This window comes from Oncorhynchus mykiss, chromosome 22 (assembly GCF_057628025.1).
Source record: "Oncorhynchus mykiss isolate SJ-2025 chromosome 22, ASM5762802v1, whole genome shotgun sequence".
Classification (NCBI taxonomy): Eukaryota; Metazoa; Chordata; class Actinopteri; order Salmoniformes; family Salmonidae; genus Oncorhynchus; species Oncorhynchus mykiss.
In genome coordinates, this window is record NC_143043.1 from 17,440,967 (window position 1) to 17,454,171 (window position 13,205).

At 45.6% G+C, this 13,205-nt stretch overlaps 1 pseudogene across 1 annotated transcript in view; it reads right to left on the reverse strand.

Annotated features, from left to right (window-relative positions):
- LOC110502051 (myosin-IIIb-like) overlaps window positions 1–13,205 on the reverse strand; it is a 93,805-nt pseudogene that overhangs the window by 3,287 nt on the left and 77,313 nt on the right. The gene's annotated exons all lie outside the window — the stretch shown is intronic.

Sequence of the window (13,205 nt, forward strand, 5' to 3'; positions counted from 1 at the left end):
TTCAAATTGCACTGGGTGGCAGGTAGCCTAGCAGTTAGAGAGTTGGACTAGTAACCGAAATGTTGCAAGATTGAATCCCCGAGCTGACAAGGTAAGAATCTGTCATTCTGCCCCTGAACAAGGCAGTTAACCCACTGTTCCTAGGCCGTCATTGAAAATAAGAATTTGTTCTTAACTGACTTGCCTAGTTAAATAAAGGGTTTTTAAAAAAAACACAATGAGGTAATAAAACCTCACAGAAAAACCATGAAGGCATTAAAAGCTGCAAGGGACAGGGTGAAAAGCAAATATTCCCACAGTTATGTCAATGGGGTTTATTCCCTATTCCTCTATGGGACCCAAGAGGAAAGCCGAGCTCTCAGCGCTAACTGTGGCAATACGGCACCAGCAGATCAATGACTCAAACTCAGATCCACTTCTGAGAGCAGATGTCTGTAGCATTGCCAATTTCATGTTGTTTTCTCTTCATGTTCAAAGCCACATGGTTGTAACTATTCACTATTCATAAACACAATAGATGGGGATACAACACGGTAGGTTTATGCAATAGATAATGAGCTGGCGCTTACATGATCACCTGATTAATCAAACATTAGACCATTTCGATCACAGTAGATCTTCTCTAAAACTGTACCTCCACGTTTTCACGATGTAGCAGTTACAAAAATGCGTTTTAAAACTCAAGACACCTTCACAACGATGCATCTATTTTTTATGCCAGACAGCGTTTCATCTTCTAGCCTTCGTTTTGGGTGAGACAGGACATTCCTTCATCATCTCCTGTTACTTCAGCTTCCCAACCTTGACTTAAGCTGCGTTTACTTTTTTTTTGCAGCTTAACACTACTTTGTACTCACTTTGAACAGACCTCATCACATCTCAATCCTATACATCAAAGCTCAAGACTTTTCTCCTCCCCTCATTCTGCTTTCTTGATGTTATTCAAACCAGCGTAGATTTACTAAATTCACAGAACTTCGAAAATGCCCATGGAGATGCTGTCATTCGTATATGTCTGCACTTCTAACGTGGGCCTTTTATTTTATCAGGAGCAGTCAGAAAGATTTCTTGTCCCCGTGTCAGGGCACACAATGTATTCTATTGTATTCAATGAGAAAGGATGTGTCAAAGGGTTGACGCTTATGTCAATACATTGCACTCAATGGGAAAAGACGAGTGTCAAAGGGTTGACGCTTATGTCAATACATTGCGTTCAATGGGAAAAGACGAGTGTCAAAGGGTTGACGCTTATGTCAATACATTGCGTTCAATGGGAAAAGACGAGTGTCAAAGGGTTGACGATTATGTCAATACATTGCACTCAATGGGAAAAGACGAGTGTCAAAGGGTTGACGCTTATGTCAATACATTGCGTTCAATGGGAAAAGACGAGTGTCAAAGGGTTGACGCTTATGTCAATACATTGCGTTCAATGGGAAAAGACGAGTGTCAAAGGGTTGACGCTTATGTCAATACATTGCGTTCAATGGGAAAAGACAAGTGTCACAGGGTTGATGCTTATGTCAATACTTCCCAGTCAATGGGAAAATATGAGCATCAACTAATTGACGCTTATGTCAATACATGGTACTCAATGGGAAACGATGAGTGTCACAGTGTTGATGTTTATGTCAAAACATTGCATTCAATGGGAAAAGATGTGACTCACAGACCCCCCTCCCCCTCTCCCCTCCCTCACTCCTCCCCCATTCTCTCTCCCTTCTTCTTTCCCTCCCTCTCATCTCTTTCCCTCTCCTTCCTCTCTCCCTCCTCCACAGACAATATAGTGATATATAAATATGCATCAAGGGCATTGACAAAAGTCAATACATTGCATTCAAGGCAAGGAAGTTGGTGATACAGCTACAATGGATAAATTGGTGAGACAGACAGGACAGACACAGTTACAAGTAAATAAAAAATGTTCAACCAATATTCTCTCCAGAATGAATTCTCACAAGCCTCTTAGCTTCCAGAACTGAAACGCCATTGTGTCCAATGGAGGAAAAAACTGCTTTTGGATCGATTGACTTCCAATTTCATATGCCGGGTCATGATGGACCCTGGGTCACAAATATGTACAATTTGGGAAGATTCAACCTTTATAACTCTTCGAAACTGCCCACATGACCCCCAATTAAGTCTTGTCTTTCCTTGCTACAAGTTGGCTAAATACTGCCAGCTAGCTAGCCTTTAAGCTTCCCACATCGCTATGTGAAATAATCAGATTTATAATGAAATAATACGCCCTGGCAAATATTCTTTTTTTAATTTATTTTTTTGTTGTTGAATTTTACCCCTTTTTCTCCCCAATTTCCCCAATTTCTCCCCAATTTCGTGGTATCCAATTGTTGTAGTAGCTACTATCTTGTCTCATTGCTACAACTCCCGTACGGGCTCGGAGGCTGAAGGCTGAATGTCATGCGTCCTCCGATACACAACCCAACCAGCCGTACTGCTTCTTAACACAGCGCGCATCCAACCCAGAAGGAAGCCAGCCGCACCAATGTGTCGGAGGCTACACCGTGCACCTGGCGACCTTGGCTAGCGCGCACTGCTAGACGACGCTAGGCCAATTGTGCGTCGCCCCACGGACCTCCCGGTCGCGGCAGGTTACGACAGAGCCTGGGCGCGAACCCAGGGACTGATGGCACAGCTGGCGCTACAGTACAGCGCCCTTAACCACTGCGCCACCCGGGAGGCCTCCTGGCAAATATTCTTATACTTGCCGGTGTACTCCCAGTTTGACAAACAGGAAGTATCAGTGACAGGCTCAACACAGAAGTGGTCCGATGAAGCAAATGCTAAGCTACAGGACTGTTTCGATAGCAAAGACTGGAATATATTGTGGGATTCATCCGATGGCATTGAGAGGTTAACCACATCAGTAACTGGCTTCATTAACAAGTGCATCAATGAAGTCATCCACACAGTGACCGTATGTACATATTCCAATCAGAAGCCATGGATTACAGGCAACATCTGCACTGAGCTAAAGGCTATAGCTGTCGCTTTCAAGAAGCGGGGCACTAACCCGGACACTTATAAGAAATCCCTCTACGCTCTTCGACAAACCATCAAACAGGCAAAGCGACAATACCGGACTAAGATTGAATCCTACTCACCGGCTCTGACGCTTATCTGATGTGGCAGGGCTTGTAAACTGTCCCGGATTACAAAGGGAAACCCAGTCGCAAGCTGACCAGTGACGCGAGCCTACCAGACAAGCTAAATGCCTTCAATGCTCGCTTCGAGGCAAGCAACACTGACGTGGCTACAAACATTTGATCACATTCTCCATAGCTGATGTGAGTAAGACCATCAACATTCATAAAGCCGCAGGGCCATACGGACATTTACTCAGAGAATGCACTGACCAGCTGGAAAGTGTCCACTGACATTTTCAACCTCTCCCTGGCCCAGTCTGTAATACCACAGTACATGTTTCATGCTGACCACCATAGTCCCTGTGCCCAAAAACACCAAGGTAACCTGTCTAAATGACTTCATTATTTCCCCATAGCACTCACATCTGTAGACATGAAATTCTTTGAAAAGCTGGTCATGGCTCACATTAACACCATTAATCACAGACACCCTGGACCCACTTCAATTTGCATACCGTCCTAACAGATCCACAGATGACACAATCTCAATTACGCTCCACACTGCCCTTTACCACTTGGACAAAAGGAACACCTGTGTGAGAATACTGTTCATTGACTACAGCTCAGTGTTCAACACCATAATGCCCTCCAAGGTCATCACTAAGCTAAGGACCCTGGGACTTAACACCTCCCTCTGCAACTGGATTCTGGACTTCCTGACAGGACGCACCCAGGTGGTGAAGGTAGGCAACAACATATGCTGATCCTCAACACGGGAGCCCCTCAGGGGTGCGTGTTTTGTCCCCTCCTTTACTCCCTGTTCATTCACATTTGCATGGCCACACACCTCAAACACTATCATTAAGTTTGCCGACGACACGACAGTGGTAGATCACCGACGACGATGAGATAGCCTATAGGGAGGTGGTCAGAGACCTCTTCTGCAACGTCAGCAAGACAAAGGAGCTGATCGTGGACCATTGGAAACTGTTAGACGGAGCGACACAGGGGAACCCAAGAGCAGACTCAGACGAGGAAACAGGTATGAATGAACCAATATATTTATTGTAACACAGATCAGGGGAAGATCCGGGGAAGCTCGGATGAGTTGTATAAAACCAGATGTGGAGACTGAGGTTGGAGTGAATTGGGTAGAACCGGGTAAACAGGTCTGGAGGGGAATCCAAGGTAGTGGTGGTGAGCTAAATCCAGAACAGGGTAGTAGGGTGGTAAGATGTCGAATGGGAGACAGGAGCCAGAGCGGTAAATTAGCAGAGATTACGATCTGGCAGAGTGGAAGTGGCAGGACTGAGTATTTGTAGAGGTCTTGATTATGGAACGAGTTGCAGCTGGGTAGGGATCTGCTTTGACTACAGCACACCTGTCGCCAACCACCCAATCACACAGAGCGGGAGAGAGAGAGAGTGTACTGGGGAGTAACTGCAGGTCAAGCTTTTAGTACCTTCGTGTCCACATCACTAAGGATCTATCATGGTCCACACACCAACACAGTCGTGAAAAGGGTACGACAACGCTTCTCTTCCCCCCGAGGAGGCTGAAAAGATTTGGGCCCTCAGATCTTCAAAAAGTTATAAAGCTGCACCATTGAGAGCATCTTGACTGGTTGCTTCACCGCTTCGTATGGCAACTGCTTGTTATTCATCCGCAAGGCACTACAGAGGGAAGTGAGTACGGCCCGGCACATCACTGGGGTCGAGCTCCCTGCCATCCAGGACCTCTATACACCAGGCATTGTCAGAGGAAGACACAAAAAATTGTCAAAGACTCCAGCTGCCCAAGTTATAGACTGTTGTCTCTGCTACCACATGGAAAGGGGTACCGATGCACCAAGTCTGGAACCAAGAGGACCCTGAACAACTTCTACCCCCAAGCCATAAGACTACTAAATAGTTAACCATAACTACCCGGACTATCTGCATTGACCCTCTTCGCACTCAACTCTGTTGACTCATCAAATATGCTTCTGCTACTGTTGATTATCCATCTTTTTGCCTTGTCTCTTTATTCCTAGTTATATGTACATATCAACCTTAATTACCTCGTACCCCTGCACATCCACTCCGTACTGGTACCTCTTGCATATAGCCAAGTTATCCTTACTCATTGTGTATCTATACTTTTTATTTCTTTACATTTTTTACCCCAATTTCATGATTACAATCTTGTCTCATTGCTGCAACTTTTCAATGGCTCATGAAAGGCGAATGTTGAGTCATGCGTCCATCCGAAACATGACCCGCAAAACTGCGCTTCTTAACACCCGCTCGCTTAACCCGGAAGCCAGCTGCACCAATGTGTCGGAGGAAACACCGTTCAACTGACGACTGAAGTCAGCCTGCAGGTGCCCAACCCGACACAAGAGCACAATGAGCCAAATAAAGTCCCCTCAGCCAAACTCAGGCCAATTGTGCACCGCCCTATGGGACTTCCGGTTACGGCTGGTATCAAACCCCAGGCTGTAGTGACGCCGCAACACTGCGATGCAGTGCCTTAGACCACTGCGCCACTCAGGAGGACGTGTATCTATACCTTTATTATTACGTGCTTTACTTTTATAATATTTCTCTATTTTCTTTCTCTCAGGCATTGTTGGGAAGGGCCCGTAAGTAAGCATTTCACTGTTAGTCCACACCTGTTGTTTACGAAGCATTTGACAAATAAACATTTATTTTATTTGATATGCTGCTTGAATGTATTCACTCCCATATCAGCTAAAAATAGAATGTCATCATGTTTTGGTTGTAGAGAAAAAGCACACATCTTGCAGCTGTTTTCACCAGTAGCCCGGAATCATTAGTTATTACTTTAAAACAAAATACATTTTGGGGAGATTCTAATAAGGCTACATTGTTTTTTGGTTTATTGTCAATGAGATTATATTAGCTTTTAATGCAAAATAGTCTACTTTGATGCCTAGCCTATAGCTTATAGATCCGATCAAGGAACCAATCAAGCTTCATTACCTACACAACACTGCCTCCATGGCTACAAAAGGGATGATACGGCACATTCAAATGTTCAAGTGGCACGAGAGTACGTTGAATGTCGGAGTGCACCACAAGGAGCTGCCGCTTTTGTGACAAATTGACATTTGCAAAAAAAAAAATATTTTTTTGAATGTTACCCCTTTTTCTCCCCAATTTCGTGGTATCCAATTGTTGTAGTAGCTACTATCTTGTCTCATCGCTACAACTCCCGTACGGGCTCGGGAGAGACGAAGGTTGAAAGTCATGCGTCCTCCGATACACAACCCAACCAAGCCGCACTGCTCGTTAACACAGCGCGCAGCCAACCCGGAAGCCAGCCGCACCAATGCGCCGGAGGAAACACCGTGCACCTGGCCACCTTGGTTAGCGCACACTGCGCCCAGCCGGCCACAGGAGTCGCTGGTGCGCGATGAGCCAAGGACACCCCTACCGACCAAGCCCTCTCTAACCCGGGTGACGCTAGGCCAATTGTGCGTCGCCCCAAGGACCTCCCGGTCGCGGCCGGTTACGACAGAGCCTGGGCGCGAACCCAGGGACTCTGATGGCAGACACCCGGGAGGCCCCGACATGGCAACATTGCGCTACGCTCCGTCAGCTTTGTTTGCGCATTATGTGTAGACCCCTTTATGGTTAGAGCCCTGGACACCATATGTGAATTGATTGCTCTTCATCTATCTTCAGAGCTCATGCTGCTAGGTGACCTAAACTGGGACATGCTTAACACCCCGGCCATCCTACAATCTAAGCTTGATGGCCTCAATCTCACGCAAATGATCAATGAACCTACCAGGTACAACCCCAAATCTGTAAACACGGGCACCCTCATGGATATCACCCTAACCAACTTGCCCTCCAAATACACGTCTGCTGTCTTAACCCAAGATCTCAGCGATCACTGCTTCATTGCCTGCATCGGTAATGGGTCTGCTGTCATAGACCACCCCTCATCACTGTCAAACACTCCCTAAAACACTGCAGCGAGCAGGCCTTTCTAGTTGACCTGGCCTGGGTATCCTGGAAGGATATTGACCTCATCCTGTCAGTAGAGGATGCCTGGTTATTCTTTAAAAGTGCCTTCCTCACCATATTAAATAAGCATGCCCCATTCAAACAATTTAGAACTAGGAACAGACATAGCCCTTGGTTCACTCCAGACCTGACTGCCCTTGACAAGCACAAAACATCCTGTGGCATACTGCATTTGCATCGAACAGCCCCCGTGATATGCAAATCTTCTGGGAAGTTAGGAACCAATATACACAAGCAGTTAGGAAAGCTAAGGCTAGCTTTTTCAAACAGAAATTTGCATCTTGTAGCACAAACTCTAAAAAGTTCTGGGACACTGTAAAGTCCATAGAGAAAAAGAGCACCTCCTCCCAGCTGCCCACTGCACTGAGGATAGGAAACAATGTCACCATCGATAAATCCACGATAATTGAGAATTTCAATAAGCATTTACATTTTTTTATTTATTTACCCCCTTTTCGTGGTATCCAATTGTTAGTAGCTACTATCTCGTCTCATCGCTTCAACTCCCGTACGGGCTCGGGAGAGACGAAGGTCAAAAGCCATGCGTCCTCCGAAACACAACCCAACCAAGCTGCACTGCTTCTTAACACAGCACATCCAACCCGGAAGCCAGCAGCACCAATGTGTCGGAGGATACACCATGCACCTGGTGACCTCAATCCTGTTTTACGACTTTCGGGTCCACGGCGCCCGGCTGCCACAGGAGTCGTAATTGCGCGATGAGACAAGGATATCCCTACATGCCAACCCCTCCCTAACCCTGACGATGCAAGGTCAATTGTGCATCACCCCACGGACCTCCCGGTCGCGGCCGGCTGCGACAGATCCTGGGCACGAACCCAGAGTCTCTGGTGGCACAGCTAGCCCTAGACCACTGCGCCACCCAGGATGCCAATAAGCATTTTTTTTACGGCTGGACTTGTTTTCCACCTGGCTACCCCTACCCCGGTCAAGTGCCCTCCACCCCCCACAGCAACTCGCCCAAGCCTCCACCATTTCTTCTTCACCCAAACCAAGATAGCTGATGTTCTGAAAGAGCTGCAAAATCTGGACCCCTACATCTCAGCCGGGCTCGACAATCTGGACCCTCTCTTTCTAAAATTATCTGCCGAAATTGTTGCAACCCCTATTATAAGCCTGTTCAACCTCTCTTTCATATCGTCTGAGATCCCCAAAGATTGGAAAGCTGCCGCGGTCATCCCCCTCTTCAAAGGGGGAGACACTCTAGACCCAAACTGCTACAGACCTGTATCTATCCTACCCTGCCTTTCTAAGGTCTTCGAAAGCCAAGTTAACAAACAGATCATTGACCATATCGAATCCCACCGTACCTTCTCCGCTATGCAATCTGGCTTGCGAGCTGGTCATGGGTGCACCTCAGCCACGCTCAAAGCCCTGTGTAGCCATATTCATCGACCTGGCAAAGGCTTTCGAGTCTGTCAATCACCACATTCTTATCGGCAGACTCAACAGCCTTGGTTTCTCAAATGACTGCCTCGCCTGGTTCACCAACTACTTCTCTGATAGAGTTCAGTGTGTCAAATCGGAGGGCCTGTTGTCCGGACCTCTGGCAGTCTCTATGGGGGTGCCACAGGGTTCAATTCTCGGGCAGACTCTTCTCTGTATACATCAATGATGTCGGTCTTGCTGCTGGTGATTCTCTGATCCACCTCTACGCAGACGACACCATTTTGTATACTTCTTGCCCTTCTTTGGACACTGTGTCAACTAACCTCCAGACGAGCTTCAATGCCATACAACACTCATTCCGTGGCCTCCAACTGCTCTTAAATGCAAGTAAAACTAAATGCATGCTCTTCAACCGATCACTGCCCGCACCTGCCCGCCCATCCAGCATCACTACTCTGGACGGTTCTGACCTAGAATATGTGGACAACTACAAATACCTAGGTGTCTGGTTAAACTGTAAACTCTCCTTCCAGACCCACATTAAGCATCTCCAATCCAAAATTAAATCTAGAATCAGCTTCCTATTTTGAAACAAAGCATCCTCCACTCATGCTACCAAAGGTACCCTCGAAAAACGGACTATCCTAACAATCCTCGACTTCAGCGATGTCATTTACAAAATAGCCTTCAACACTCCACTTAACAAATTGGATGAAGTCTAACACCATCCATTTTGTCACCAAAGCCCCATACACTACCCACCACTGCGACCTGTACGCTCTTGTTGACTGGCCCTCGCTTCATATCGTCGCCAAATCCACTCGCTCCAGGTCATCTACAAGTCCTTGCTAGGTAAAACCCCGCCTTATCTCAGTTCACTGGTCACCATAGCAGCACCCACCCGCAGCACGCGCTCCAGCAGGTATATTTCACTGGTCACCCCCAAAGCCAATTCCTTCTTTGGCCGCCTTTCCTTCCAGTTCTCTGCTGCCAATGACTGGAACGAACTGCAAAATTTGCTGAAGCTGGATACTCATATCTCCCTCACGGACTTTAAGCACCAGCTGTCAGAGCACCTCACAGATCATTGAACCTGTACATAGCCCATCTGTAAATAGCCCATCCAACTACCTCATCCCCATACTGTATTTATTTATTTTGCTCCTTTGCTCCCCAGTATCTCTACTTGCGCATTAATCTTCTGCACATCTATCACTACAGTGTTTAATTGCTATATCGTATTACCTCGCCACTATGGCCTATTTTATTGCCTTACCTCCCTTATCTTACCTCATTTGCACACTACTGTATTATTGACTGTATGTTTGTTTATTCCATGTGTAACTCTGTGTTGTTGTATGTGTCAAACTGCTTTGCTTTATCTTGGCCAGGTCGCAGTTGTAAATAGGAACTTGTTCTCAACTAGCCTACCTGGTTAAATAACGGTGAAATATATATATTTTTTAAAAGGCCTCAATCCTAGAAATAACCCTAATTCATTTGCCCCACCCCCCACTACATTACAGAAAGGTAGACATGACTTGAAGTTGGTATCAGACCTCATGATCAAATACAGTCTGCCCGACGGTAAAGGAGTGAACAGCTTTTGAGTGACATTGGCAGAATGGAAACAAAATCCAGGTATGGGAGAGATCAACAGATGCTCCCGATGAACGCAAGCCTACAACCTGACCATGTGAAATGAACTCTTCTCAGTGAAAACTTGGTCCCACAGAGAACAAGGCCTTTCTTCCATAGAAAAGCATTACCTATAGCCCTCACATAACCATTACCCACCCGTGGACTGTAATTGAGCCAGCTAACCGCGCTTCCACACAACTCATCGTGGCCTTATAGGGATGCCCTGTGTTGAGGTTTCGCTTACTGTGGCAACATGAAATGGGTTAATTCATCCTCAACATGGGGCTTCATTCTCTCCCTGCAGTTACACAAAAACACTGTCTTCCATCCTCTGTAGAACGGTCCATTCTTAACGTAAAGACTTGAAGCTCAGGGCATTGTTAAAGAGTGTCCCCAGGAGGCCACACATTTCATTTCTACTTCCTACAATTATAGTAAGTGACTTAATTGGGAGTCACAGGGGCTGTTTTGAAGGCTTAAAGGTCGAATCTTCCCAAATTATATATACTTGTGACCGGGGAACCGTCATGTCCCGGCATATGAAATTGGAAGTCAATCAATCCAAAAGCATTTTTACCTCAATTGGACACAATGGTCTTGCAGTTCTAGAAACTGTCTGTGTGTCTGCCTTCATCTGCCTTCCTGCCTGTCTTTTGGCGTCAATGTCCTGTCTGTGGAGGTTGGAGAGGAGGGAGAAGAAGATGAGAAAAGGCAGAGGGGAGGCAAAGAAGGAGGGAGAGAATGGAGGGTGGAGGAGGGAGAGGAGAGGGAGGGCGAGAAGGAGGGAAGAGAGAAAGGGACAGGGTGAAGGAGAGAGGGGAGGTTGGGTAAAGAGTCAACACACATACAGAGCTGTATATACAACAGTGTATATAGACATAATGACATTTGAAATGTCTCTATTCTTTTGGAACTTCTGTGAGTGTAAAGTTTACTGTTCATTTTTGTTTATTTCACTTCTGTTTATCTATCTCACTTGCTTTGTCAATGTTAACATTTGTTTCCAATGCCAATAAAGCCCTTTAATTGAATTGAGAGAGGGGAAGAAGGAGGGCGAGTGAATGGAGGGGGGAGGGAGATAAAGGGAAGATGGTGGGAGGGAGGGGGAGAGCGATAGAGAGAGGAAGGAGATAGGAGGGAGAAAGAGAGAGGGGGCGAGAGGGGGAAAGGGTGAAAGAAGGGTGAAAGAAGGGGGAGGAGAGAGAAGAGGTAGAGAGAAAGACAGAGAGAGGTCTGTATTTCTGTCTGTAGGTCTCACCTTTTCTTTTCCCATTGACTAGAATATAGTGACATAAGCATCAATTGGTTGACACTCATTTACATTTTAGTCATTTAGCAGACTTATCCAGAGCGACTTACAGTTAGTGCATTCATCTTAAGATAGCTAGGTGGGACAACCACATATGAGAGTCATAGTAAACACATTTTCCTCAATAAAGTAGCTATCAGCAAAGTCAGAGCTAGTAAGGGGGAAAAAGGTCAAGTGTCAAAATTAGTTCGCGAAAGGCTTACTTAACATTTTTTAATGCAATGTATTGACATAAGCGTCAATTGGTTGCTCATCTTTTCCCAATGGCACCACAAAGCTTGCTGGGAGCATGGCCAATTGACGTAAGCTTCAATCGGCTGAAGGTTTTTACAAAAAAAATTGTGTGTGGGACATTATTCTGCTAATGACGTTTGAAATGGGTTTGATAAGCACATTTAAATTCCCCTGAAACCGAATCAAAGCACTCAATTAAGAATAATGAATCCTGACGGCCTTGAACAAAGTGTCATAATGTAATCATACTGCAGAATATTGCAACTACAGTACATAGCAGCATGCTGTAAGGAAGTCTGTGTGTAGCTGGTGTATAGGAGTCAGGCGCAGGACAGCAGATATGAGTAAATAAATGTATATTACTCAACATATAATAAATGGAATACAAAAACATAGCCCACAATAACGGACCTTCCTACATAGAAACAATTACTCACAAAAAAACATGGGGGAACAGAGGGTTAAATAATGAACAGGTAATTGGGGGATTGAAACCAGGTGTGTAAGACAAAGACAAAACAAATGGAAAATGAAAAGTAGATTGGCGATGGCTAGAACGCCGGTGACGTCGACCGCCGCCCGAACAAGGGAAGAAAGAAAAAGTCGTGACACATGCACTGTTTATCACTGGAACAAAACATGTTAAGAAAAACAAAGTAGTTGTGCTCTAGATAGCTAATTAGCTGACATGCAATCTTGATAGTTGACATTCGTTTTCTAATCAAGATTCCAACCAAGTTCTGTTCAGTAAGACATTGCCCTTTCCTTTAAAACAAAGAAACGAAGGACATCATGAATGTTTATGGCAAAGGAATTATTCATTATAGCATTAGATGCCTGAATGGCGGATATTTATGTTTGGGGTCTGAGTTTAGATGCTTTCTCTATTCACTTTAGACCCTCCATCCTGAGTGAACAGCTGTAACTTGTATACACCTGGATCCCTGTGTGAGTGTGCAGTTCAGGAGTCAAAAACTCCCAGTTCCAACATCCCCATTTATCCAGCCTGACCCGCAGTGATTAAAGCATATAGCAGATCAGAGAATGGGTCAGGCTTTCCATCTCCACCTCCGTTTGGAAAATCACTGCCATTTGATCCAGGCCAGTCCCAGAGGAAAGCTGTTCCTTACAGGGACTGAGGCTGCCAAATGGACTTCAGGCATGAGAGCACTTTGGAACCAGGTAGGTCTGGGAAGAGATCAGAGAGTGGCTTACACCAGGCCTGTTAAATGATGGTGGGCACCATCTGATGTTTGGTGTGGGGTAGATCAATGGTCAACAGAGAATACAGAAGTGTTACAATTCATACAACATTGATTTTCCTTATCAGATTTTTTCCCCCAGCAGAGTTTGCTGTTCTTTGCAGCATACTTACATATTGTACATGCTTGCATCGACAGATAAAAAGGATGAGAATCATTTTTGAGATAGGTACTTCTGTAACGTCAGATTTCCTCCTTTTCGTCT